The sequence below is a fragment of the Notamacropus eugenii genome, chromosome 5 (assembly GCF_028372415.1).
Source record: "Notamacropus eugenii isolate mMacEug1 chromosome 5, mMacEug1.pri_v2, whole genome shotgun sequence".
Taxonomy (NCBI): domain Eukaryota; kingdom Metazoa; phylum Chordata; class Mammalia; order Diprotodontia; family Macropodidae; genus Notamacropus; species Notamacropus eugenii.
Window position 1 is genome coordinate 327,163,286 of NC_092876.1, and position 24,034 is coordinate 327,187,319.

Sequence of the window (24,034 nt, forward strand, 5' to 3'; positions counted from 1 at the left end):
GCCTTTCAGTGTATCAGTCTTTCTACTATATCATGCTGCTCTGGAACTTGTGATCATTAGGTCACACACACTCCAAGGTAAGTTTATAGAAATAGTAAGTAAGGATAAAATAGCCTAGAGAGATATGGAATATAGAATTTGTTGGTGTTATTTCTGAGGAAACAAGAAAGAATGCACATTATCAGGGTTTATTTAGGGTCATTACTGAGATCATTGTAAAATGAGTTGGCAGACAAATGTTCATAAACATTTCCATGAGGGAGAGTTCTCTTAGGAGCATCATTGATATGTGTGAATAGTCAAAGGAGTTTGAAAGAATTTACAAATTTCATATCCCTTCAGCAACTATACATTTTGGAATCATTAATTATCAACACAAATAAGTCAGCACAAAACCCTGATAATTTTCTTTGCAATACACACACACGCACACACACACACATATGTATATATATGTGTGTGTATATATATATATATATACATATATATATATATTCCTTTGATTTCTCTCCAGCTCATCAAATTTATTTTCCTATTTAAGCCAATAGAATTGAGGTATGTAAATGGTTGAAACAAGAAATCAGTGTCTCACCTATGGACATTGCTAGATTTAGTAAAAGATTAGATACTATATTAGATTTATTCTTCTACAAATAGATATGTTTTTATGATGGTATTCTAATGCTGAAATATGTATTTTAAAAATCCTATTGTTTTGTTCAATGTCTATTCATATTACATATTTCCTTGAAATTGTATAGTATTTCAAATCCCTAAAGTAAGTGTTCTTTGGCAAATTCTGTAAGGTTGGAATATTATGGACATAGAAATAATAGAACTTAGTAACCAATTGGATATGAAATTGTGAGAGAAAGGAGAGTAAATAATAACACCAAGATTTATAGCATGGGCAACTGGGTGAATGTTAGTATCACTTTGAATGAATTAATGAAGCATTTATTAAGAGCTTACTGTATGCTCAGCATTGTGCTAAACACCCAAGATACAAATAGAAAAATAAGAAGATGGTCCCTATTCCCAAGGAGCTTACGTTCTTATGAAGAGACAGCACATGTAGAAGGTTTTAGCTACAATTTGAATGGAGAAGTCCCATGGTCCTTAGGGTGCAGTAGCAAAGCAAAGGTTAGTGCCTCTTATTTCCTGTCACATAGTAACAGGATGCTTCTGATGCTTTACCATTTGACATTGGCAAGCTTTGCTGAAAAAAAAACCATTCTTTTCTAGGGCTTCTGTGATCTGCAGAAGCAGTTGCCAGGCTGTATCTTCCCAGGATGATGGCTGAGGGAGGGCACTGGGCTAGAATGATTGCTGTCCTCAAGGCTCTTGGGTTCAGGATCCTGGGCTGTCTCCATCAGGCTCTGAGGGAAGATATGGTAGTAGAGGTAATGATAGTATTCTGACTTACCTAGCAAGGCTGCCTCCTCTCTCCCTCTGGATGCCCTGCTGCTTCAGCTAGGCTGGCTTTCCTGCCCTATGTGTGGCAGCTGGTTGGCAGTCAGTGGAGATAGCTGACCCCTACTCCAAGAGAGTCATTTCCCTGGATAATAGCTATATGGATGGGACTGGAAACAGGACCAATGGTCTAGAAGGTGCTAACCCTGCTAGTACTCCCTTGCCTTTCTGACTATTGGTGGCAATTGGTCAGTAGTTGTTGCTGGCAGTGATAAAGAAAGTGGACTGTTTCTCCCCAATGATGGCTGAAGGGGTTGGATTAGAAGCAGGTCTGATGTTTTGCGTGAGGATGGCACTACTATTCCCTAGCTCTTGACTCAGGGTCCTGGGTTGTCTCCATTTGAGTCTAAAGGGAAATGATCAAGGTTGTGGTGGTTTGATTTGCCCTGCACATGCTACCTTCTCTTTCTCCCTCAGGATGCCATAATGCTCCAGCTAGGCTGGTTTGTCTGCCCTGTGTGTGGCAGTTGGCTGGCACTTCAAAAATAGTAAAGTCAGTAAAAGGGTCCTGTTTGGAGAAAGCTTGGATTTGAACATATTGAGTTTAAAATGCTGGTGAGACATTCCAGCAAAAATATTTTGCTAGCAGTTAGAAGTAACAGTTTAGAGCTTGTGAGAGATCTGGGGGGGAATATTGAGATTTGAGTGCCAACTGAATAAAGGTGCCATGGGAGAAAAAAGAAAAGGGCAGAACCTGGGGGAACAGTTCTGTTATAGACACCTAGCCTTGGGGCAAATTGTATCCTTTACTACTTAATGTTTTAGGGTTAATTTCCTGAAAGAATTCATAGCTATACATGGAACCATAGAATTTTAGAGCTGGAATGATTCCATTCACCTCAGCAGATAATTTTAATCTTGCTGGTTTGCAAGTATGGACCTAGTGACCAACTATGTCTATCATGTGACCAGACGATTGATCACTTGGTTTTGAATCTTTTGGCTGTAGTGGACCTTTAAACAGATTAAAAACACAAAATGGTCCTCAGTCCTGGATAGTCCTGTACCATTTTTACAGTCTCTGTGTGAATATGGAGAAAATAAGACATATGGTACTAAGAATCAAATAGTTTTTTTTTTCTTTACCATCTACACGTCAGTTTAATTGTTGTTGCCCTAAATGTTAGGTATTTGTCCAATAACTAATGAATGAAGGGACTGCTAGATGAGGTAATTACAACAATGCTGAACTTCTCCCAATAAAATGAAACAAAAAGGTTAAAAAGGTACAGCTTAATGGAAAGATCTCCTTAGAGAAGTGAATGAAATGGCATTGGTAAAGTTGGTTTCATCATTTGCCTAAACACAAAAAAAAGACCCAAACACCCTTTGATGGGTGACTTGGCCATATCAACTTAAGTATAATATGAAGATACAGTTACCATGAAGATAACTGTAGCGTATGCAACAGTATCTATTGAAAGGATGACAAAATAAAGAAATATTCTAAAAAAGCTTGGCAAAATCCTTCAAATTAGGTCAACATGTACCTGGAAATGTGGTGACTTCGATATGAAGGTGAGCGCAGGAGAGGATAGAAAAAGTTCCAGTCCAAACCATTTTTAAATTCCTATTGTGTACAAAGCACTACACTAGGTGCTAGGAATGCAGAAATGAATGAAAAATAGTCCCTGACATCAAGTCCCTGACATACATTTTCTTGGGGGTTTTCAGCATATAAACAGATAAGTATAGACATAATCTCCCACCTCTTCAATAAAGGGAGTGAGATATATTTCCTTATCTCTTCTCTGGGACCAGAATTGACCAGTATAATTATCCATTGTTTGGCTTCATTTTATTATTCTTTTCAGTTATAAAATTACATATTTTTAATAGATTCAACACAGTAGTCTCCCTACATAAGCATAAATTGATGGTCAGAAGGTATGAAGAACTGGGAACCAGAAAGAATGAAAGCAGAAATAATGATATTCAGTGAAGAGGGCAGGGAAAGAAAATCAAGAATTTTTTTAGTAAAATTTTTTTAACGATTCTAAATAAGAAAAATGTGGGTGGGTGGGTATATGGGTGTTGTACAGTTTTATGGAAATGTTATGAAACTAAGCATATCAAAGAGTTAAAGAGATACTTACAGATAATAATGTTTCGAATCTATATGTCCATCTAGTTCTCCAAAGTAGAGACAAAATTTCTGAGTTAAGGCTATTTTTCTCACCTTTCACTAGTTCAACTAATTAGGTCCCTCCAAGCTTTTAGTTTCTTCTAGGCATACTAGTTTCATTCACTGCAACTGTACTTTGATTGTAATTGTTAGTATGTTTTATTATTACCAAAAAAAAAAAAAAGAAAAAGAAAAAACCATCATAGACTCAGGCAAAAGTCAAGTTATTTGCAGACTTGTGAATTCCACAGAGACAGCATGGGGCAATGAAAGGAGCTCTGGATTTGGAATTAGAGGACCTGGGTTCAAGTTGCAGTTCTGCTTCTACCTGGGTGACACTTGTCAAGTCCCTTGACCTCTCAGCGTCTATTTGCTAATCTATAAAATAAAGGAGTTGTTCTAGATAACCTTTGAGGCCTCTTCTAGCCCTGAAAATGTGAAGTCCTAGAATACTTGAAGGCCTCCTCAGTAAGATGCATCCCATCCAAAAGTGGTCTACCTAGGAATCTACACAGGAAAAGCCAAGTTGATATAGAATGGATATTTTTCAGATTATGACATGCAGTTAGGCAGCTCGTTGAATTAGTCTATCCCTGCATAGAAGCATTGCTGAAAGACAGTGAGCTAGGGTCAGAATTATATATGGAAAACTGTGCAGTGATTTCATCAAGTTCTTGCTTTTCCTAGACACAGTCGCATGAAGTGGGATTGACTATCATGCAACACTATAATCTTTCAAAAATCAAAACTGTATGTACCTGGAGGGTAATGGAGGTGGAAATAAATGGGCTACAACATGTCACCAACAAGGATGTGTGCAAGGATGGCATAGAAGATATCAAAGATATGTTTAACAGGAGAAGATGAGGTAGTCAAGTTTATGGTGAGGGATAATAGAGTTGTACTAGTATGCAAAAAAAAAGTTGTGGGGTTTTTTTTTTGATAACTATAGGAAGATCATAACACTGGATACCTGTACTTACAGATGGACATGATCAAGTACTGCAGAGGATGAGAAAGTGTTGTTTTAGCTTTTTGGACTTCAAAACCATGCCCTCTCTACTGCTGTGACCTCCTTGTCCTGGAACAGCCTATCACCCCTACTTCCTGCTCACAATGTAATATTTATCCCCTTCTCATGCCCCCCGTAGTCTTCTATTGATGAACTCTTCTTGGAGCCTCCATTTTGTGGAAGGGCTCAGACACGCCTGCTTTCATTCACCTCCTGGCCCTGTTCTTGACTTTCTGAACTGCAAAGCATGCACCCAGTTTCATTCTCCTCAGCTTCTCAGCTCCCTTTTGTGCATTGTCTTATCCCATTAGAATGTAAGCTCCTTGAAGTCAGAGACTGTCTTTTTGCTTATATTTGTATCTGTAGTGCATAGTGCAGTGCCTGTCATGTAGTAAGCACTTAATAAATCCTTCTTCCCTCCCTCTATCCTTACTTCTTTCCATCCTTTACTTCCTTCCTTCTGCCCGCACTGGTAAGAGGGAGTACCCTCTGTAATGAGGTTGTGGCCCTATTGAAATGGAACTTAAAAAATGATAATGTAGGCTACAATTCTTGCAAATAAAGAGGCTTTTTGTAATGTACACACTGCATCAGCGCATAAATATGTGTGCTAATAGCTCCTGTGTCACATTAGGAAATAGCTGAGTGGCATATAAAGTGGATGGGTGGTTAGGGTTAGACCAGCAAAGGGAGTGAGATACATTTCCTCATCTCTTCTCTGGGGCCAGAGTGTCTCTCTCTGTTTGTGTTGACATTTTTAATACCTCTTTGTGGTAAAGAGAATAAGTAGCAATTCTTCTAGGAATTAGTAATTGCATATTCTGTAGTGATGACACTTTGGAATTCTTATATTTGATCCCCCTCCCCACCCCTTTCTAGCTGTTGCCAGAATGGACTTTGACCAAAGAAGCCTCCTGCTTCCTCTAATGCACCCCTATGTCTGAGGCAGTTAAATGGTGCAGTGGAGAGAGTGCTCGGTCTGTGGTCAGCAAGACTCATCTTCCTGAGTTCAAATCTGGCCTCAGAGGCTTGCTAGCTCTGTAACCCTGAGTAAGTCACTTATCCCTGTTTGCCTCAGTTTCCTCATCAAATTATTCCAGTGTCTTTGCCAAGAAAACCCCAAAGCGGTCATGAAGAGTCAGACACAACAAAAAAAAATGACAACAACCACCACTTTATCTATAGCTTCTAACTAATATTGCTCTTGGGGCAGTCATGCTTGTTGGAAGAATAGTTTGGGACCTACTAATCAGAGGAGTCAGTGTTCATGAATCCTCTTTTGTTTTGCCTGTATGAGTGTGCAAATAAAACGAAAAATAACTGCAACAAGGTATATGTTAATAATTATTATTACTATTAGTATGTTAATTGTATAATATTATATAAATAACAATCATGTTATATACAAATTCTAATATATTATATAATGATGTATTAATGTGTTAATAATAATAGCTGTCTTTTATATAGTAGGTTGAGGTTTACAAAGCACTTTTCAGGTATTATTACAACAACCCTGGAAAGTAGGTGCTATTATTATCTCCCATTTTACAATTGAGAAGACTGAAGCAGATGGAGGTTAAGTGCCTTGGCCTGGGTAAATGTCTGAGGATGGGTTTGATCTCAGGTCTTCCAGACTCGATGGTCAGTTTTCTAATCACTGTACCACCTAGCTTCCTGTTCATTTTCACTTGAGTAAAGGATCAGTCATTTTAAAAAGCTGCTTTATATAGGAATTGAACTTTATTATCTCTTTGCTATTAAATATATACATATCTAAATGCTGAATGTTTCAGGCATACTGGGCAAATAAAATCATAAGTTCAAATCTGTAAGATAACATTTGGTCCTCTATTCTTATTTTCCTAGGCTTAAGACTTAATATGTATGAGAAGTGTGAATATTTTCAGTTATAAGGTCATTTCTAACTCTGAAGTTCTATGAGTTGAATAGCAGATGGGTGCTTGGACATTCAAATAGCCTTTTTACTTGGTTGGTGTTTAGTGTTAAATAATAAAACTCTTCAGCTTAGTTGAGGTTTACATTTGAAACAGAATGTAGCAAACTATACATCCAGAGGCATTTTCTTGTACTTAATTAAATGTTACTTTGCCGATAAATGTTGACTATCAATTAAACGGGACATTAAGCTGCAAGTAGCCTCTTTCCATGAAGAATTCTGGTCCATTTAAGTCAAGATGTCTTTGATTTATTGCATTAAATTCATCAACTGTGATGCATTTCCACAACAAAGCAGTGCTGTCCTCCACAATGCAAGCTTTATTTTTGGAAGAAAACATTGAGAAAAGTTTTCGACTCTTGAAGATTTCTTATTTTAGCATTACCAGCACTTAGATCAAATGGACAATCCACTTAGATTAGAATATCCATGCTTTTTGACGTAGTAGAAGTAGGAAAGTGCAGTTTGAGTAAGAAAGTGCTTGGATTGTAATATCTAGCACACTAAAAACAGTCCAACCTCCAATTAGTGTATTAGAATCAGCTTTTTTGATGATATCATTGTTGTGTTCCAGTTCTTATATTTCATTTTAGGTAAATTGTTATGGGTATTGTGAGTGACTCTCAAATGCCTGATACAGCAGTTCTGACACAACTGACTAGTTACTATTTAAATTTTTGAATTTTCTCTTATTTTGCTATAGCAAAAGATGTAGTAATACTTAATTCTTTCCTATTTCCTTCACATACTAACTTAGAAAATGCAAAACTGCTTAGTTTCCTTCTTCATCTAGAGAAGTAAAAATAATTATAATCGAAAATGGGTAATTTGCAATTACAATGCCTGCCTGATAATCAAAAGCTTTTTAAATGGAAACGTGAGCATATGTTTAGCATTTCTTGAAATGAGAAAAAGATTAAAATACCTATGATGTTCTTAAAGAGGGAGGGAATTATTGTTGGGAAATCTTGGTTGGAATCCTGCTTGCTATTAAGCTTTTATGATAATTGCATCTGCAGAACAATGTATAAAGCTGGTTGTTTTCCTTGGAAATGCTTAGCATTCAATAGAGTTAACTCATTTATTCTCTTCTGAATTATTAGTGTAGATTAAGGGAATGCAATGTAATTTTAATAGTTCTCTTAAAAATAATTATAAAGGTAAGGTATTTGCTGCAAAATCAACATGCATTCCAAAGGAAAATAGGATTTAGGGATTATCTGTTGATTTGGATTATTTTTATTTTGTTTGCCTTCATTGGTAAGGGTCATTGGCAACGTGTGGTAGATTTAGCTCATTTTTCTTGCCATTTTCTTGATGTGGAGCACTTTTGTTCCACCTGTACTTTAACAAAATAGGTTTAATTTCACCATATTATTTTAAAACATTAAGATGAATATAGAAAAATAAATATTTTGAGCTTAAAAATGAGAAGTTATAATATGTCATTGTTTTTGAAGGTTTTTTTTTTTAAGTAGTTAACTTTGTTGTTGCTTTTTTAAATTCTAAAGCAAGCTTCTTTTTCCCCTGTAGTTGGAAAGATCCCATCTGCTAACTTGCAGATGGGTGAGCCCATCTGCAACTATGTTGAACTCATATGAACCATAACAAATAAATTTCCCTTAGTGTGTTCTCCCTTTCATTGATGAAATTCAAGCAAAAACTGTCTGTCCTAATAGCCTCTACTTCCTCACTTCCCTCTAATTTCTCAGTTCTGCCATTTAAATGACATTACTCTTTCCAAGATTACCAACAATTCTAATAATCTAAATACATTAAATAACTTTTTCTCAGTCCTGATTCTTCTTGACCTTTCCACAGTGTTGGACACTATCGACTCATCCCTTCTTCCTTTATACTTTCTCCTCCTGGATATTCATGACGCTTGTTTTCTGATTTTTTTTTCTTGGTTTTTGACTGCTTTTTCTCATTCTAATTTGCTGGTCCCAACTCCTAAGCCTATGTACTCTAGGACTCTGTCCTGAATCCTTTTCTTTCTCCTCTCTCCTCTTCCTCTGTCTCTCTCTGTCTCTCTGTCTCTCTCTCTCTCTCTGTCTGTCTCTCTCTCCCCTTTCCTTCCCTTTTCTTCTCTTCTTTCTGTCATGGGTTAAATTATGATTTCTATGAAGATGACTTTTACATCTACATATATCTCACTTCCATCTCTCTTCCTGAGCACTACTACTGCATCACTAACTTCATAATAGACATCTCCATCTGAAAGTCCGATAGGTATCTCAAACTCACCTTGTCTGAAAGGAACTTCTTATTGTTTTCCCCTAATGCCTGCCCCTGTTCTGAACTTTCCCATTTTGTGGAGGGCACTCCTACCTCTATTGGTCACCTACATTTGAATTATCCTTCAATCTTCACTATCACTCACTCCCAATATGCAGTCAGATGCTAAAACTTTTGAATTCTGCTTCCACAACATGGTTCACTTCCATTCTTTTCTTTCTATTCATACTAAAAACTCCCTAGTCAGAGCCCACAGCACCTTTCACTTACACTATTGTGGTAGTCTCCTAATTGGACTTCTTGTATCTAGCCGCTCCAATCTTCACACAGCTGTCACGTTAATAATCCTAAACACAGGTAATACTTTTGTTCCCTTTCTCAAGAAGCGTCAGTGGCTCATCATATCTTATGATAAAATATAGACTCTTTGTTTGATGTTTAAAACCATTCATACTCTGCCTCCAACCTTTACCTTTCCAGGCTGGTAAAATTCCTCAGACCCTTCATGTACTCTACTCTCCAGCCTGACCATTTTCCCTTACACAACAGTCCCATCTCCTATCTCTGTTTTTGCACAGACCTCAGGAGTGGGGAACCTGTGGCCTCGAGGCCACATGTGGTCTAGGTCCTTAGATGCAGCCTTTTGACTGAGTTCAAGTCTTACAGAACAAATCCTTTTATTAAGTGAAGTTTCATGCCTTTCAGTGTTTTTGCTCATTCCCAATTCTTGGAATCCCTGGCTCCATTCAAATTTTACCTCAAGTCCTATTTCCTACATGAGAGCCTTTCCTGATCTTTGCCAGTTGTCATTGTTTCCCTCTCCTCGACCCCTCCCCTAGTATTTTCTATATATGATTTATTGGTATACGTGTTGTTTTTATCCTTGTATCCCTAGCCCCTATCACAGTAGGATATTTAATAGCTGCTTATTGAATTGAATTTTTGAATCCACATAAATATGGTAAATTGATGTGATTTTGTCAGATTGGGAAACTGCTGCTCTTGAAACTCTCTTCCTTAAGACTACTATATCCTAAAGGTTCGCATGTAGAAAAGAGAAGTTAAGTGACTTGCCCAGGATCACGCAGAAAGCATCAGAGGTTGGATTTTCCCTGTCTTCCTAAATCCAAACCCAGCACTCTTTCCACCACATTACTGCAATTAATATAAAATCCCTTGGACAGGTGATCAGATTCTGAAAGGCCATAAATGTCAGGTTTTGGAGTTTATATTTTATGCTATAGACAAGGCAGAGCCATGAAAGATTTTTGAGCAGGAGGGTGAGATATAGACAGACCTATGCTTAGGAATTCATAATTGATCCTGACTCTTTCAGTTTACTCTTAATTCAGCAAGCATTTATTAAGTACTTGCTATGTGCCAAGTAACTGCTAGGTACTGGGGATACAATGGCAAATAATGAAATAATCCCTGCCCCCAAATAAACTTAGGCTCTATTAGGGGAGCACATAAAAATATGTGCAATACACAGAGCAGACGCAGTATAACTTTGGATGGGAAGGCACTAGCAATAAACAAGAGAGGTTTCATATAAAAGACAATGCTTGAGTTGTCTTGAAGGAAGATGGAGAATCCAAGATGCAGATGTGTGAATGGGATGAAAGGAGAGTCTTACAGGCACAGGGGAGAGCCAGTACAGAGGCACTGAGTCACCAAGTCAGGAGATGAGTTGTTTGTGTGTGAGGCCTGGCAAGTAAATCACTATGGCTAGACCCCAGTGCATGTGGAGGGGAGTAATATTTAAAGAGACTGAAAGTGCAAAATTTAAATGCCAAATGTAGGAGTGTATATTTGATCCTAGGGGTAATAAGTGGGGGGAGAAGGGACTGACAATCATCATTTTGGGAAGATCACTTTGGTGGCTACATGAAGAATAGATTAGATTAAGGAAAGTCTTGAGACAGGTTACCAGTGAGGAGGCTATTTTAATAGTCCATTTAAAAGTTGAATTGGCTGTGTGAATAAAGAAAACCGTCCCATATAATGGATGTGGAAGTAAAATGAACAATTCTGGGCAACTAATTGGATGTGAATTATACTGGTGAAGGAAAAGTCAAAGATTACTCTATGGCTGTGAACTTGAATGACAGTAAGAATGATGGTGACCCAGACAGAAATAGGAGAATTAGGGAAAGGATTGGGTTTAGGAGGAAAAAAATGAGTTTCTTTTCTTTTTTTTTTTTTAACATTTTGAATTTTGATATGCCTTTACGATTAGCTAGAACTGGCTGTATATATTTAGAATAATCTGTTTACCAATAACCCTTAAACCCATTGGAACAGATGTAATCACTAATAGAATGAAGAGGAAAAAGAGAAGAGTTATCAGGATAGAATCCTGGGGGACACATTTAGGGTGTCCATGGCATGCCATGGGGGGCAGGATATGGCTAATCATTCAACACTATACAGATCAGAAAGGTAGGAAGTGAACCAATACAAAATGATGTCAGGGAAACCAAGGGAAGATAGTACATTTAGTAGGATAAACTTACCATTTGATAGTTTGGAGGTTTGTTTTTTTTTTTTTAAATACATAAACTTAATAGGTTGTATTATTTTTATTCTTTTTGATATCCACAACTTCTAGAACTGACGTTTTCTTTCCCTGTAGAAAAGGAAAGAATCAAATTTACATAATTTTTAGATTATTGTCACAAAAGCATAAGAGATGGAAATCTTCACTAGTATTTGTTATAAGAAAGTGTAACATAATGTTTTGTCAAAGCTTACAATTTGCTGGAATTTAAAATCAGGTAAACATGTATTTTCTGAAAATTCCTTGGAAATAAATCATTGAAAGGAAAAGCAGACTGGAGAAGGGATACAAGGGGAATTTAGGCAGTGTTTAAAAAAGATAAAAATTCAGGTTATTTTTACATGATTGATTTTTTTAAAGTCTTAATTCCATCAAAGGTTAATCAACAGATTTGTTGAACACATAGATCATAGATTCATAAGATTTATAGCTTGGAAGTAAGAAATTATTTAGGCCAACTGGCTCATTTTGCAAATGAAGACTCTGAAGCATAAATTGGGTAACTTTCCCCAGGTCTTGTCAGTACTAAGTAGCAGAGCTACAATTTGGACCCAGGTCTGTATTACAGAATCCCAGGATAGGAATCCATCTCAAAGCCCATCTAGTCCAACCTATACCTGAACAAGAATCCCCTCTATATCATTCCCAGTAAGGCCAACTAAACAAAATTGTGAAGTCAGTGAAATTTGTCCTCATTCTTTCATAGTCCACTTCCCCTAATTTTCCCTGTGTCAGATTTACTCAGGATCTCCATTGGGGAAATCCATCCTGGTCTGTTCTCTCTTCTGTCATCACCTCATACTACCTCCTAGCCCTACAACTAGTTGTTACGATGCTTCCCTCTCCCCTCAAAAACTTTTTCATCATGCATTCAGATAAGACTCTGTGCCTTCTGAGGTGATTACTTTATTTAAACAAATTATTGCTTGTGAGTTGGAGAAAATAGTTCAAGGCATTTCCTTAAGCTTATTAGGCATTTAACAAATGTTTGTTGGATTAGATTAGATTGTATTGAATTGTTTAGGATCAGCCTTTTCCTCCCAGATGATATTTGCATTTTTATCTGTGGCCTTGTGGAGATGATGCCTCTGCACTTGTGGTTAAATACAAAGTAGTAGCTGTGGTTATTCAACACCAGGCAGGACTTGTATATGCAAGGTGTTGTGCTCCTTATCTCACTAATATTTGAAACAAGAAATAGACTATGCTACTTTCCTTATGTCTTCTAACATCATGGAATAAATATTGGATTGTGATTTTTGGTATTTTTCACATTCTCTAGAAATCTGTTATCTTTGCTTTGGGACCACGAGACTAGCTTCATAATTATACTTCCTTTAAAGTGATTATTATGGTGTTGATAAGATATTTTTTTCTTCTGAATTAATGTATTATTATCACATAATTGATCATATTGACTTTTTCTGTAGTCCTAACCAGCTGTTAAGATGACTGAGTCAACTAGAATGAATCTTCATGATCCAGTTATTTCTTTCTTTGAGTTTGACAGAGCTTGAAATAGAGTATTCAGAAGAGTGAGTACAGTAATGAAAGTTTCAAGTGATGCCAGTTTGAGAAGAGCAGACTATTCATAAGTAACTCACTCAGTACACTGTAAACCTTCATTGTGTTTGCTGGTTTATTAAAGGTTATTGTCTGCAAGCATTCCTCCCAGCGAGGCCTTAATGTTTGCTATGGCAGTGTGTGAAAATCACATTTGGAGTGACCCCTAAATTCCATAAGTTCCCTAAAAATAGTGGATCACATTTGGAACAAGAATACTATTTATATTGGCACAAATACTGAAGATTATCCTTTTTCTATTTCACTTTGGTATTGATCTGAGTCACATTTTACAACTGGGTATATATATCAAATGGCATTTCCTACTGCATTGGCTACTTTAGAAAAGACCCATACTCTATGCTACTGTTTTTGTTCTTTTCCTATTTTCTGTGGTCTGATGGGTTTTTTTTTTCTCTGATTTTTTTTTTTTTTTTTTAGCATTAAACCCAAGACTGGATATTTTAGATCTTTGTAAGGAAATTCTGTCATTAAAACTTCAAACTTTTACTCAGTATATCATATTCTTTATAAATGAGCTAAACCTCAGATGCTAGTCTGGTACTGCCAGGGTATTAGATAATCAGATACCCTGTCTTACTCCCCTGGTGTTTGGGGGTTGACTTCTCTAGCCAACAATTGTAAAGTTCTTGAGGTCAGGGACTGTCATCCTTTTTCTTATCTCTGTCTCTCACACTTAGCACAATGCCTGGAACAGAGCAGGCTCTTAAATGTTTGTGGACTATTATTTATTGACCATAGCCTACTCTGGATAACACTGTGCTATGCTTGCTTGTAAATTGTCTGTGATGTGCTGGGACCTAATAATTCTATGATACCCCCTCATCTCCAATTCAGTTAATGCAGAGAATAGAGTCCTTTCAGACACCAGCCAAAAAGAAAAAGGAAAAGGAAGCACACAGTGAACTTGTGGGCTTGCTGCTAACAGCGGTAGTCAAACCTGGTTATTGCTGGGGTGAATGTGATGCCTTCTTTGAACCTTTCAGAAGGAACTTTTTATTATATTATTTTCATTCATAAGGAAGATAGAATCAGATATTACCTCATTCTGCAGATTAGATAGAAAGAAGAGAGAACCAAATGTTACTTTATTCTGCAGATTGAAAAAATAGATCAAGAGGTTAAGTTACAGATTCAAGGTTATACAGACAACCTAATGACAGAGTGAATTACCAAAGTAAAGGATGAACTTATTACTCAGTGAAATTTTATAATCACGAAGCAAGTAAAGAATTGCAATTTTACATTCATGTCATTTAGATATCTAATATTTTTTTGAGGGTCATAATGTCTTAAGACTAGCAACTGAAGAACTCTGTGCTCCAGCCTTTAAATTAAACCTTGCCTAAACCCAGAAATATTATTATGTTCTTAAAGATCTCCTGAGAATACTGTATCTTTATGTCTAGACAGTATGTTTACTTAAATGTCTTTCTTTAGTAGGGACTTAATAAATGCTCAGCTGGATTGAATTGAATTGCCAAGAAAACCCCAAATGGAGTCATGAAGAGTGAGAAACAACTCAACAATGACAACAAATTTAACCTAGAAAGTTTTCTTGACAATCAAGGTGTCCTGCAATGTCCTCTAGTGAAAGTGGAAATTTAAGAGTTGCTTTTGTTCTTACCATGCTTGTGCTAATGTTTTATACTTTGGTTTTCAAGTCTTACAGCAAACCTGCATGCTAATAAATTAAATTGCATTGCTCAGCATTCCAGTGTGCATTCTAGGAATTAATCCAAAATGGCTTAGACTATTGCGTGTTTCAGCACAACTGACTTTGGTCGTCTGCTATTGATCTAGAAATAAAAGCACAGTGATGCTTGCTGAAAATGGTATGTTAAAGTATTTTATAATGTAAATAACTGAGATTTTGAAAAATTAACGTAGATGCTTTTGAGTAAAGTGGAACCACAAAAATGATGAGAAGCAGACAGACAGAAATGCAAAGAATTAAGTAACTCCTTTGCCATATACTTTGCAATAGATCTCTCAGCTTCTGTGGGGGAAATTTGATATCAAAATCCATACTAGTTTCCAAAATTTGTACCACTGCAGGCAATTAATGATAATTTGAAAGAAATGCAAAGATTCTTTTTTCTTAAAACAATCAACACATTGATTTTATATTCTTTTGGTGTTTTGTGTTGTCTCTGGGGTACTCAGTCAGGGACAGGAGCCAAATGAATTCAACAACAGAATTAATTAAAGAAAAAGTACTATGATAAGCTCAGGGTGGTTGGAAAAAGCAAGGTAAATAAAATACAGTCTCTATCTTCAAGAACCTAACAATCCAATGGGTATGTATGTCATGTAAACAAATAACCATAATACAGAATAAAACATAAGTACATAATAACTATGAAGGAACTAGGATTCCTAGAAAGAAAGAGTGGCACTTGGTTTCATGTTGCTGGAATTTCTTTCCAGGTGTCAGTGTTGTTGATCTATCAACAAATTCACCTGGGAATGGAAAGAAAAGGACAAATGTGATTAGTAGAGTTGTGAATTCCTTTCTTCAGTATTACACATCTAACTTCATTGCTATCTCATCTCTGTAATGATGCCTTGGAGTTACAATAAGCCTTATCCCTTTGGGCCTGAAGCCCAAAGCCATGAGCCAGAAGGGACCTTGGAGACCACCCAATCCAAACCCAACTTTTACAGATGAGGAAACTGAAGCCCTGAGAAGTATTGATTTCTTTTTTTTGTATTGTATTTATTTAACTTTGGAGCATTAGGGGGATAGACAACAAACACAAAGAAGTTTAATACAGAATATTCAGTAAGTTCCCTATAGACGTGTAGTAAAAAATGTTACGTGAAATTAAGATAGACCTGACTTAGAGATGGGAAAGCACAGCACTGTGTTCAGTAGGCAGAGGGTAATAATAACAATAGCTAACATTTATATAGCATTTTAAGGTTTACAAAGCACTTTACAAATATCTCATTTGATCATCACACAAGTCTAGGAGATAGGTGCTATTTATCTTGCCCAATTTACAGATGAAGAAAGTGAGGCAGACAGCAGCAAAGTGATTTCCTAGGGATTATGAAGCTAGTAAGTGTCTGAGCCTGGATTTGAACTAAATCTTCCTGACTCTATACCCAGCATTCAATCCACCATATAGAGGAAGTGAAGGAAAAAAAATTTTTTAAACGAGTGGGAAAGTACCATTGTCCCAGATTTTGGAAGGTCTTCAATGCCAGGCAGAAATCTTAAATTTTATTCAGTAAGCATTAGGGAGCCATTGAAGATATTTGAACAGAATAGCATGGCTGGATCACTTCATAAATTTTAGTCTGAAAAGCAAGAGTTAGTAAGACCCCTAAACCTGGGGTCCAATGACTTCAGGGGTTTCATTCACAGATTTTAGGAGGCATATGAACTTTAATGGGGAAAAATTGCAATTTTATTTCAATATAATTGGTTTCCTTTGTGGTCCTATATATTTTATTATATGCATTTAATAACGTTTTAAAAGGGGGTCCACTGGCTTCACCAAATTGCCAGAGGCATCTGTCACACACACACACACACCACACACTCACACTTATATTCACACACATATATAGGGTAAGAAACTCTGCGTTAAAGGGAAGGAGAGTTTAAGTGAAAAGTCCTATTGAGATACTGTTGTCTTTGAAGGCAAACAAAGAACAGAAGTAGTTAGCAAAGATTGAGCTTCCTCCATATTAAACTCAGATTGTTGTTTAGTCCTTCAGTTGTGTCCAATTCTTAATGACTCCATGAACCATTGCACACCAGACCTTTCTGTCCTCCACTACCTCTCAAAGTCTGTCCAAGTAAATGTTCATTGTTTCCATGACACTATCCATCTTATCCTCTGCCATCCCCTTTTCCTGAATCCCATCTTCTCATTGTGTGGCCAGAGTATTTGAGCTTCAGCTTTAGTATTTGACCTTCCAGTGATCAGTCTGAATTGATTTCTTTAAGTGTTGACTGATTTGATCTCCTTGCTATCCAAGGAACTCTGAAAAGTCTTCTCTGGCATCACAATTTGAAAGCATAAATTCTGCAGTGCTCAGCTTTCCTTATAGTTCAGTTCTCATAACCATACACTGCTACTGGAAAAACCATAGCTTTGACTATGTGGACTTTTGCTGGCAAGGTGATATCTCTGCTTTTTAGTGCTGTCCAGATTTGCCATAGCTTTCCTTCCAAGGAGCAAGTGTCTTAATTTCATTGCTGCAGTTGCCATCTGCAGTGATCTTTGAGCCCAAGAATATAAAATCTGACACTGCTTCCATTTCTTCCCCCTCTGTTTGCCAAGAAGTGATGGGACCAGTTCCCAAGATCTTAGTTTTTTTGGTGGTTTTCTTTTCTGTTCAAGCTAGCTTCTACACTTTCTTCTTTCACCTTCATCAAGAAGCTTCTTAATTCTTCTTCATTTTCTGCCACTTTCTTCATTTACTTTCTAAGACAAGAGGATCCAAATAGTTTCCCACTTAAATTCCCCTTCCCTTTCACAAAGAGTTTCTTGCCCTGTGTATGTGTGTGTGTGTGTGTGTGTGTGTGTGTGTATGTGTGTGTGTGTGTGTGTGTGACAGACTCCTTTGGCAATCTGGTGAAGCCAATGGACCCCCTTTTAAAATGTTATCTGCACATCTGATGGTTGATATTTCTCCCAGCACCTTTTGATTCATCCACCCTGACATTTCACATGATGTACTCTGCATATAAGTTAATAAGGTGATGGTATACAGACAGCCTTGTCACATTTCTTTTCCAATCTTAAACCAATTTAAGTTCCATGTTCTCTTCTAACTGTGCTTCTTGGCCTGCCTACAAGTTCCTATGACAAATGAGACAAATGAAATGATCTAGTAATCCCATCTCTTTGAGGACTTGCCACATTTTATTGTGATCCAGACAGTCAAAGGCTTAAGTGTAGTCAGTGAAGCAGAAGTAGATTTTTTTTCTGGAACTCCCTTGCTTTTTCCAAGATCCAGAAAATGTTGGCCATTTAGTCTTTAGTTCCTCTGCCTCTTTCAAAACCAATCTGCTCTTCTGGTAGTTCTCAGTTCACATATTGCTGAAGCCTAGCTTGAAGATTCTTAAGCATAACCTTTCTGGTATGTGAAATGAAAGCAATTGTTCAGTAATTTGAATGTTTTTTGGCATTGCCCTTCTTTAGCATCAAGATATAAACTTGTTCCAATCCAGTAGCCACTGTTGAGCCAAATTTGCTGGCATATTGAATATAGCACTTTAACAGCATCATCTTTAGGGATTTTAAATAGCTCAACTGGGGTTCCATCACTTCCAATAATTGTATTGTTAGCAGTGCTTCCTAAGGCCCACTCACTTTGTTCTCCAGGTTGTCTGGCTCTAGATAAGTTACCACACCATCTCACTTACCAATGACATTAAGATCTTTCCTTTATACTTCTTTTGTGTATTCTTGTCACCCCTTCTAATCTCTTCTGATTCTGTTAAATCTCTACCATTTTTGTCTTTTATCATGCCCATTTTTGCATGAAACTTTCCCTTGATGTCTCTACTTTTCTTGAAGAGCTCTCTTGTCTTTCCCAGTCTATTGCTTTCTTCTATTTCTTTGCATTGCTTATTTAAGAAAAAACCTCCTTATCTCTCCTTGCTTTCCTCTGGAATTCTGCATTGATTTGGGCATTTCTTTCCCTCTTGTTTTCCTTCTTTTCTTGGCTGTTTCTAAAGCCTCATCAGAAAGCCTTTTTTCTTTCTTGCCCTTCTTCCTCCTTTGGTATGCCTTTTTTTGTTGTTGTTTCTGCCTCCTTCACAATATTGTGAATCCCTGTCCATAGTTCTTCAGGCTCTCTAATCTACTAGCTCTCACCCTTGAATCTACTCACTTCCACTTCATATTCATTCCTTTATGTAATTTTTCCTGATTCCCACTTGTTAGTTCTCTCTCCAGATTACCTTGTATTTGCTTTTCTCAGTCCTTGATGCGTATCCCTCTCATGGCATGTAAGCTCCTTTAGTATCTTTAATATCTTGTACAAAGTATGTGTTCAGCAAACATTTGTTGAATTAAACTGTTTTGTCTTTGAAACCAAGAGAGCAAACAACATATAGTAGGAATCAACAAATGAATTATGAAGTGCTCACTACCTGCTTAGTATTAGGGAACACAAATTGAAAAGGTGAGGTAGTCCCTGATCTCAAGGAGCTCACTCTAATGGGGTAAACAACACATAAAAGAAAGCTTAGCTACAAGGTGGAAAGAAAAGCCCAGGCCTATTTAGGATGCCCAGGTCAGATGACCATGATCAAGGATTTTCAATGCATAGAGGTAGAGAAGATGGTAAGGGGGCAGGGGGAATACTTCATTTCACTGAAAAGAATATAGTTGATGACTTCCATTTTCTAAACTGTGTGAACAGTCACATGGATGATGTCCAAGAGACTCAGGCCTGTGGAGGGGCTTTAGGGAAGGCTGAAGAGAAGGAGTATGCCCCTAATGCCATTCTCCACCCTCCCTGCCTGACTGGGATCTCAACCGTCTGGACTGAATGGAATGGAATGAAGGGTAACACCAAGGGGGATGATACACCTATTGGTGGCTGGTCACAGGTTTAGACCTTGAAAGGACTTTAGAGGTGATCTAGTCAAATCTCATTTTACAGAGGAGAAACCCAGACAAATGAAGTGACTTGCCTATGGTCATAGTAATAAATGGTAGGACTGTGATTTGAACTCAGGTGCTCTGACTCCACATCCCACACTCTCTTCACAGCAATGCGATGGCTAAAGAATTGGTTAGGAAGAGGTCATGGAGGCCAAGGACTGAAATAAGCAATAGGGTCAATCATTTAGGAAGTCTCTAAGGTCACTGGAGGGGCAGCTAGGTGGTGCAGTGGATAGAGCACCAGTGCAGGAGTCAGGAGGACCTGACTTCAAGTTTCACCTCAGACACTTGATACTCACTAGCTATGTGACCTTGGGCAAGTCTCTTAACCCCAATTGCCTCATCCTGGGTCATCTCCAGGCATCCTGATGAATATGTGGTCACTGGATTCAGATGGCTCTGGAGGAAAAGTGAGGCTGGTGACCTGCACAGCCCTCCCTCACTCAAAACAAAGTCAAGTGCAAGTCATGTCATCATTTCTCTGATGGCATGTTCTTCTTTGGCAGCAAAGGGCGAAGGAGGAACACACACACAAAGTCACTGGCAGGTCCAAAAGCTTGGTTGCAAAGTAGTAAAGAGAGAGTAGTTAGCTAAGTAGAGGCAATCTTTCCCAGAAGTTTAGCCATGTTGTTCAGACATGCCCAACTCTTCCTAACCCTATTTTCGGGTTTTCTTGATAAATATACTGGTGTGATTAACCATTTCCTTTTCCAGCTCATTTTACAGATGAGGAATTGAGGCAAACTTAACTTGGGTTAAGTGACTTGCCTAAGGTCACACAGTTAGTAGGTGAAGTTGGATTTGAAATTATGAAGGATGAATCTTCCTGATTCCAAGCCCAATGCTCTCTCCATTGCATCACCCAGTTGCCCTAAAAAGTTTGGTACTGAAGAGGAGGAAACAGATAGTAATTTATCTGGATTAGGTAAAAGGTTCCAAAGAAGACTTAAAACAACTCAGGAGACCAGAGTGAATGAACAGGGAGATTAGAATGCGATAGAGAAAAGGACTTTAGACACATGAGGGAGAGGGAGTAACTGTTGGAACAAAGACTGAGCAAATCAGGGGGAAACAGAGTCAAGGCTATAGGTAGAGGGATTATCCTTGGTGAAGAGGAATAGTTTCTTCTCTCGAGGAGAGAAGAGGGAAGATAGTAAAAGATGCCAGGAAGTTAAGAGAACTAACAATTAATGGCTTCAGTCTTCTCAGCAAAATGGGACACGGAGGCACTTGCTTTAAGTGAGTGAGAATAATCCATCTAGGGAGTAAATGGATTGGACTGTGACCCATTCACAAATAACACCCATGGGCAACTTTTATTTGTCTGTGCTAGCTTAAGGAGTTGGTCAGCAAAAAAGCAGATTTGCCTGTCAAAGGCAAACAGGGCAGTGTAGCCTGATATTGGGAGTAGAGGCAAGAAAACTGTTATATGTCAATTCAACTTTTTACATAAGTGACTCCAGCAACAGAATCCACAGCGTAGCAAAGAAAACTTTTGTCACAAGGGTTAACCACAGGCACTGCCATCATTGTGAACACTAACAAGATCACTTTCAGTGAATGTAAAGCAAGGAGTACTTGCCAGTGACCTGCAGAGCACATGTCGTGTTTTATGTTTTTGTCAGTGACAAAGAAGAGCTACATGTGTACAAAGAGCATGTTTAGTCACCCTCCCAGCAAATAAAAAGACAGCCTTTTGCTGACCTGCCATGAATAGTAGAAAGGTCGCCCTTCTGCTGTGGCTGCCACTGGGGCTATGTGCCGCAGCCATGGCCATCCGAAACCCCATGGCCGTGGGCTTCAATAAAGGCCACAAAGTCACCAAAAACTTTTCGAAGCCACAACACTGCCACCGCCCTGGGTGCTTAACCAAACGCACCAAGTTTGTGAGAGATACGATCCGGGAGGTGTGTGGATTTGCCCCTTATGAAAGATGGGCCATGGAATTGGAAAAGTCTCCAAGGATAAGCAAACCCTTAAGTTCATTAAAAAAAAAAGGTGGGAACTCACATCTGGGCCAAGAGGAAGAGAGAGGAGCTCAGCAGTGTCTTAGCTGCCATGAGGAAGGCCGCTGCCAAGAAGGACTAAACTGGACCCGGCCAACCTTCCCCGCTTACTCAATAAAGATTTGACAAAAAGAAAGAATAGTAGAAAGGTCTTATCTTCCTGGGCTGTGCATCTTAGAGTGAATGAGTACCTGCTGACCACTACCTAAACTAGAAATTATATAGTAGTGATTGGGGACATCAACCACCTAAACATCTGCTAAACCTGTGTGTCAAATGCATTCCCAATATGAAATTCCTGACTTATTTTAATGATATTTTAATTCCTTATAAGACAATAAGTCCATTAGATTGGCTGATTAAGGCCTATAAGGAGAATGGTAGGGTAGCTCCAAGTCATGAAAGATTTGCCATAAGTATAGGGGAGCGCCCCATATTCAAGAAACTCCTTAGATTTGCTGTAAACACTTGAATACATAGACACTCCACTCTGCCTTTCCATTTAAGAAAGATATGCTCTGTCTAATGAAGCCACAGAGGAACCCCACTACCACCATTTTCTAGATTATCTCCTCCCTAGTCCCTCTCTTTCCTTATAAAAGTATATATATAGGTGAAATATATTTGTAAAGCTTTCATTTGCTTGGTTATATTCTTGATATTTATGGAATGCCATATCTTGTATAATGCACAATACACATATGCATGCATATATACGCATGTGTGTATATATATCCACACATATATCTATCACTAATTGCTTATTGAATATTTACATAAACTTGTGTAAATATCCAATAAGCAATTAGTAATGTAGTACTAAAGCTCATTAGAACTGTATATACACATACACATATATATATATATACATATATATATATATATATATATATACACATTTATATTAGGATTATATTGTATAGTATGTATAATGGATTATATTATATATAATGGATGTGATATATATACTATGTTTTGGACTTTGTCCATAGAATTGTCTTGATGAAAATACTGAAGTGGTTTTCCATTTCCTACTCTAGTGTGTCCCCATTTTACAGATGAGGAAGTAAGACAAATAGGACTTGTCCAGGGTCACACAGCTAGTGAATGTCTTTGGCTGGATTTGAACTTAGCTCTTCCTGATTCCAGACCCAGTGCTCTAACCAATGTATCACCTAGGCGCCCCATACAGTCCAGCATTACTAATTGTTTAGTGCTCATTGGTAAAATAGAACTGAAGCTGACTGGGGCTTGATACACACACATATATACACATACATATACATTCATTTATTTACACACACACATATATATGGTTATGTTATCTATAATGGATCTTTTATGGGTTATATATAACATAATGTATGTGTGTATCTAGCCCCAGACAGCTTTAGTCCTGCACTACCAATTGCTAATGGACGTTTCAAATTGGATACCCCTACCAGTGACATCTTAAACTTATCATGTTCAAAACTGAACTCATTATCTTTCCTTCCAAACCTTACTGCAAACTTCCCTTGTTCTGTCCAAGGCACCTCTCCACTACCAGCCTCCCAGATTCAGTGTTATCCCACAGTCTCCATCTTCCCTCACCCCACATATCCTATCTGTTGCCAAAATCTTGCCGTTCCTTCCTTCACAACGTCTCTCACATCTAAAGCCTTTCCACATATCTACTACCTTACTTCATGCTTTCATCACTTCTCACCAAATTATTGCCACAGCCTCCAGTTTTATCTCCCTGCCTTGAGTCTTTGACCACTACCATCAGTCTTCCACATCACCAAAATAATTTTCCATAAGCCAATCTGACCATATAATTCCCCTACTTATTTGGTCCCTAAAATGAAATGTATTCTCAGCTGATCTTTCAAAACCTGACACAACCTGGCCCTAACCTAGATTTCTTGCCTCATTAAACATTATTCTTCCCATACACTTTAAGATCCAGCCAAACTGGCCTTCTCTGTTTCTCACACATACTCCATCTCCCATCTCCATACCTTTGTAGTTAACAGTCCTACAGGACTAAAATACACTTCCTCCCAAATAACCTTTATTCAATAATTTTGTATATATAGCTGACATTTATATAGCACTTTAAAATTTGCACAGTATTTGTGAGGTGTGCTGTTATTATCCCCATTTTACAGATGAAAAAACTAAGGCTGAGTGGTTAAGTGAGTTGCCCAGAGTCCCGCATACAACTAAAGTGTCTGAAATGGAATTTGAGCTTGGATTTTCCTGACTCCAAGTCCAGCATTCTATCCACTATTCCATTTAGTTTCCCATTTTATATATGTAATATATTTTATATATAATCATACGTGATATATAATACTAATTTATAATATAATATTTTATATAACAAATATATATATAATATAAATATATTATAGAATTTGTATTATATGTAATTATATAGTGTATAATGTACATAT

The 24,034-nt window shown here is 37.6% G+C and overlaps 1 protein-coding gene and 1 pseudogene across 3 annotated transcripts in view; both read left to right on the forward strand.

Moving 5' to 3' along the window:
- The window catches only part of NMNAT3 (nicotinamide nucleotide adenylyltransferase 3), a 144,235-nt gene that overhangs the window by 14,400 nt on the left and 105,801 nt on the right, over window positions 1-24,034 (forward strand). The gene's annotated exons all lie outside the window — the stretch shown is intronic.
- Window positions 3,527-22,411, forward strand: LOC140506383 (large ribosomal subunit protein eL36-like; annotated as a pseudogene).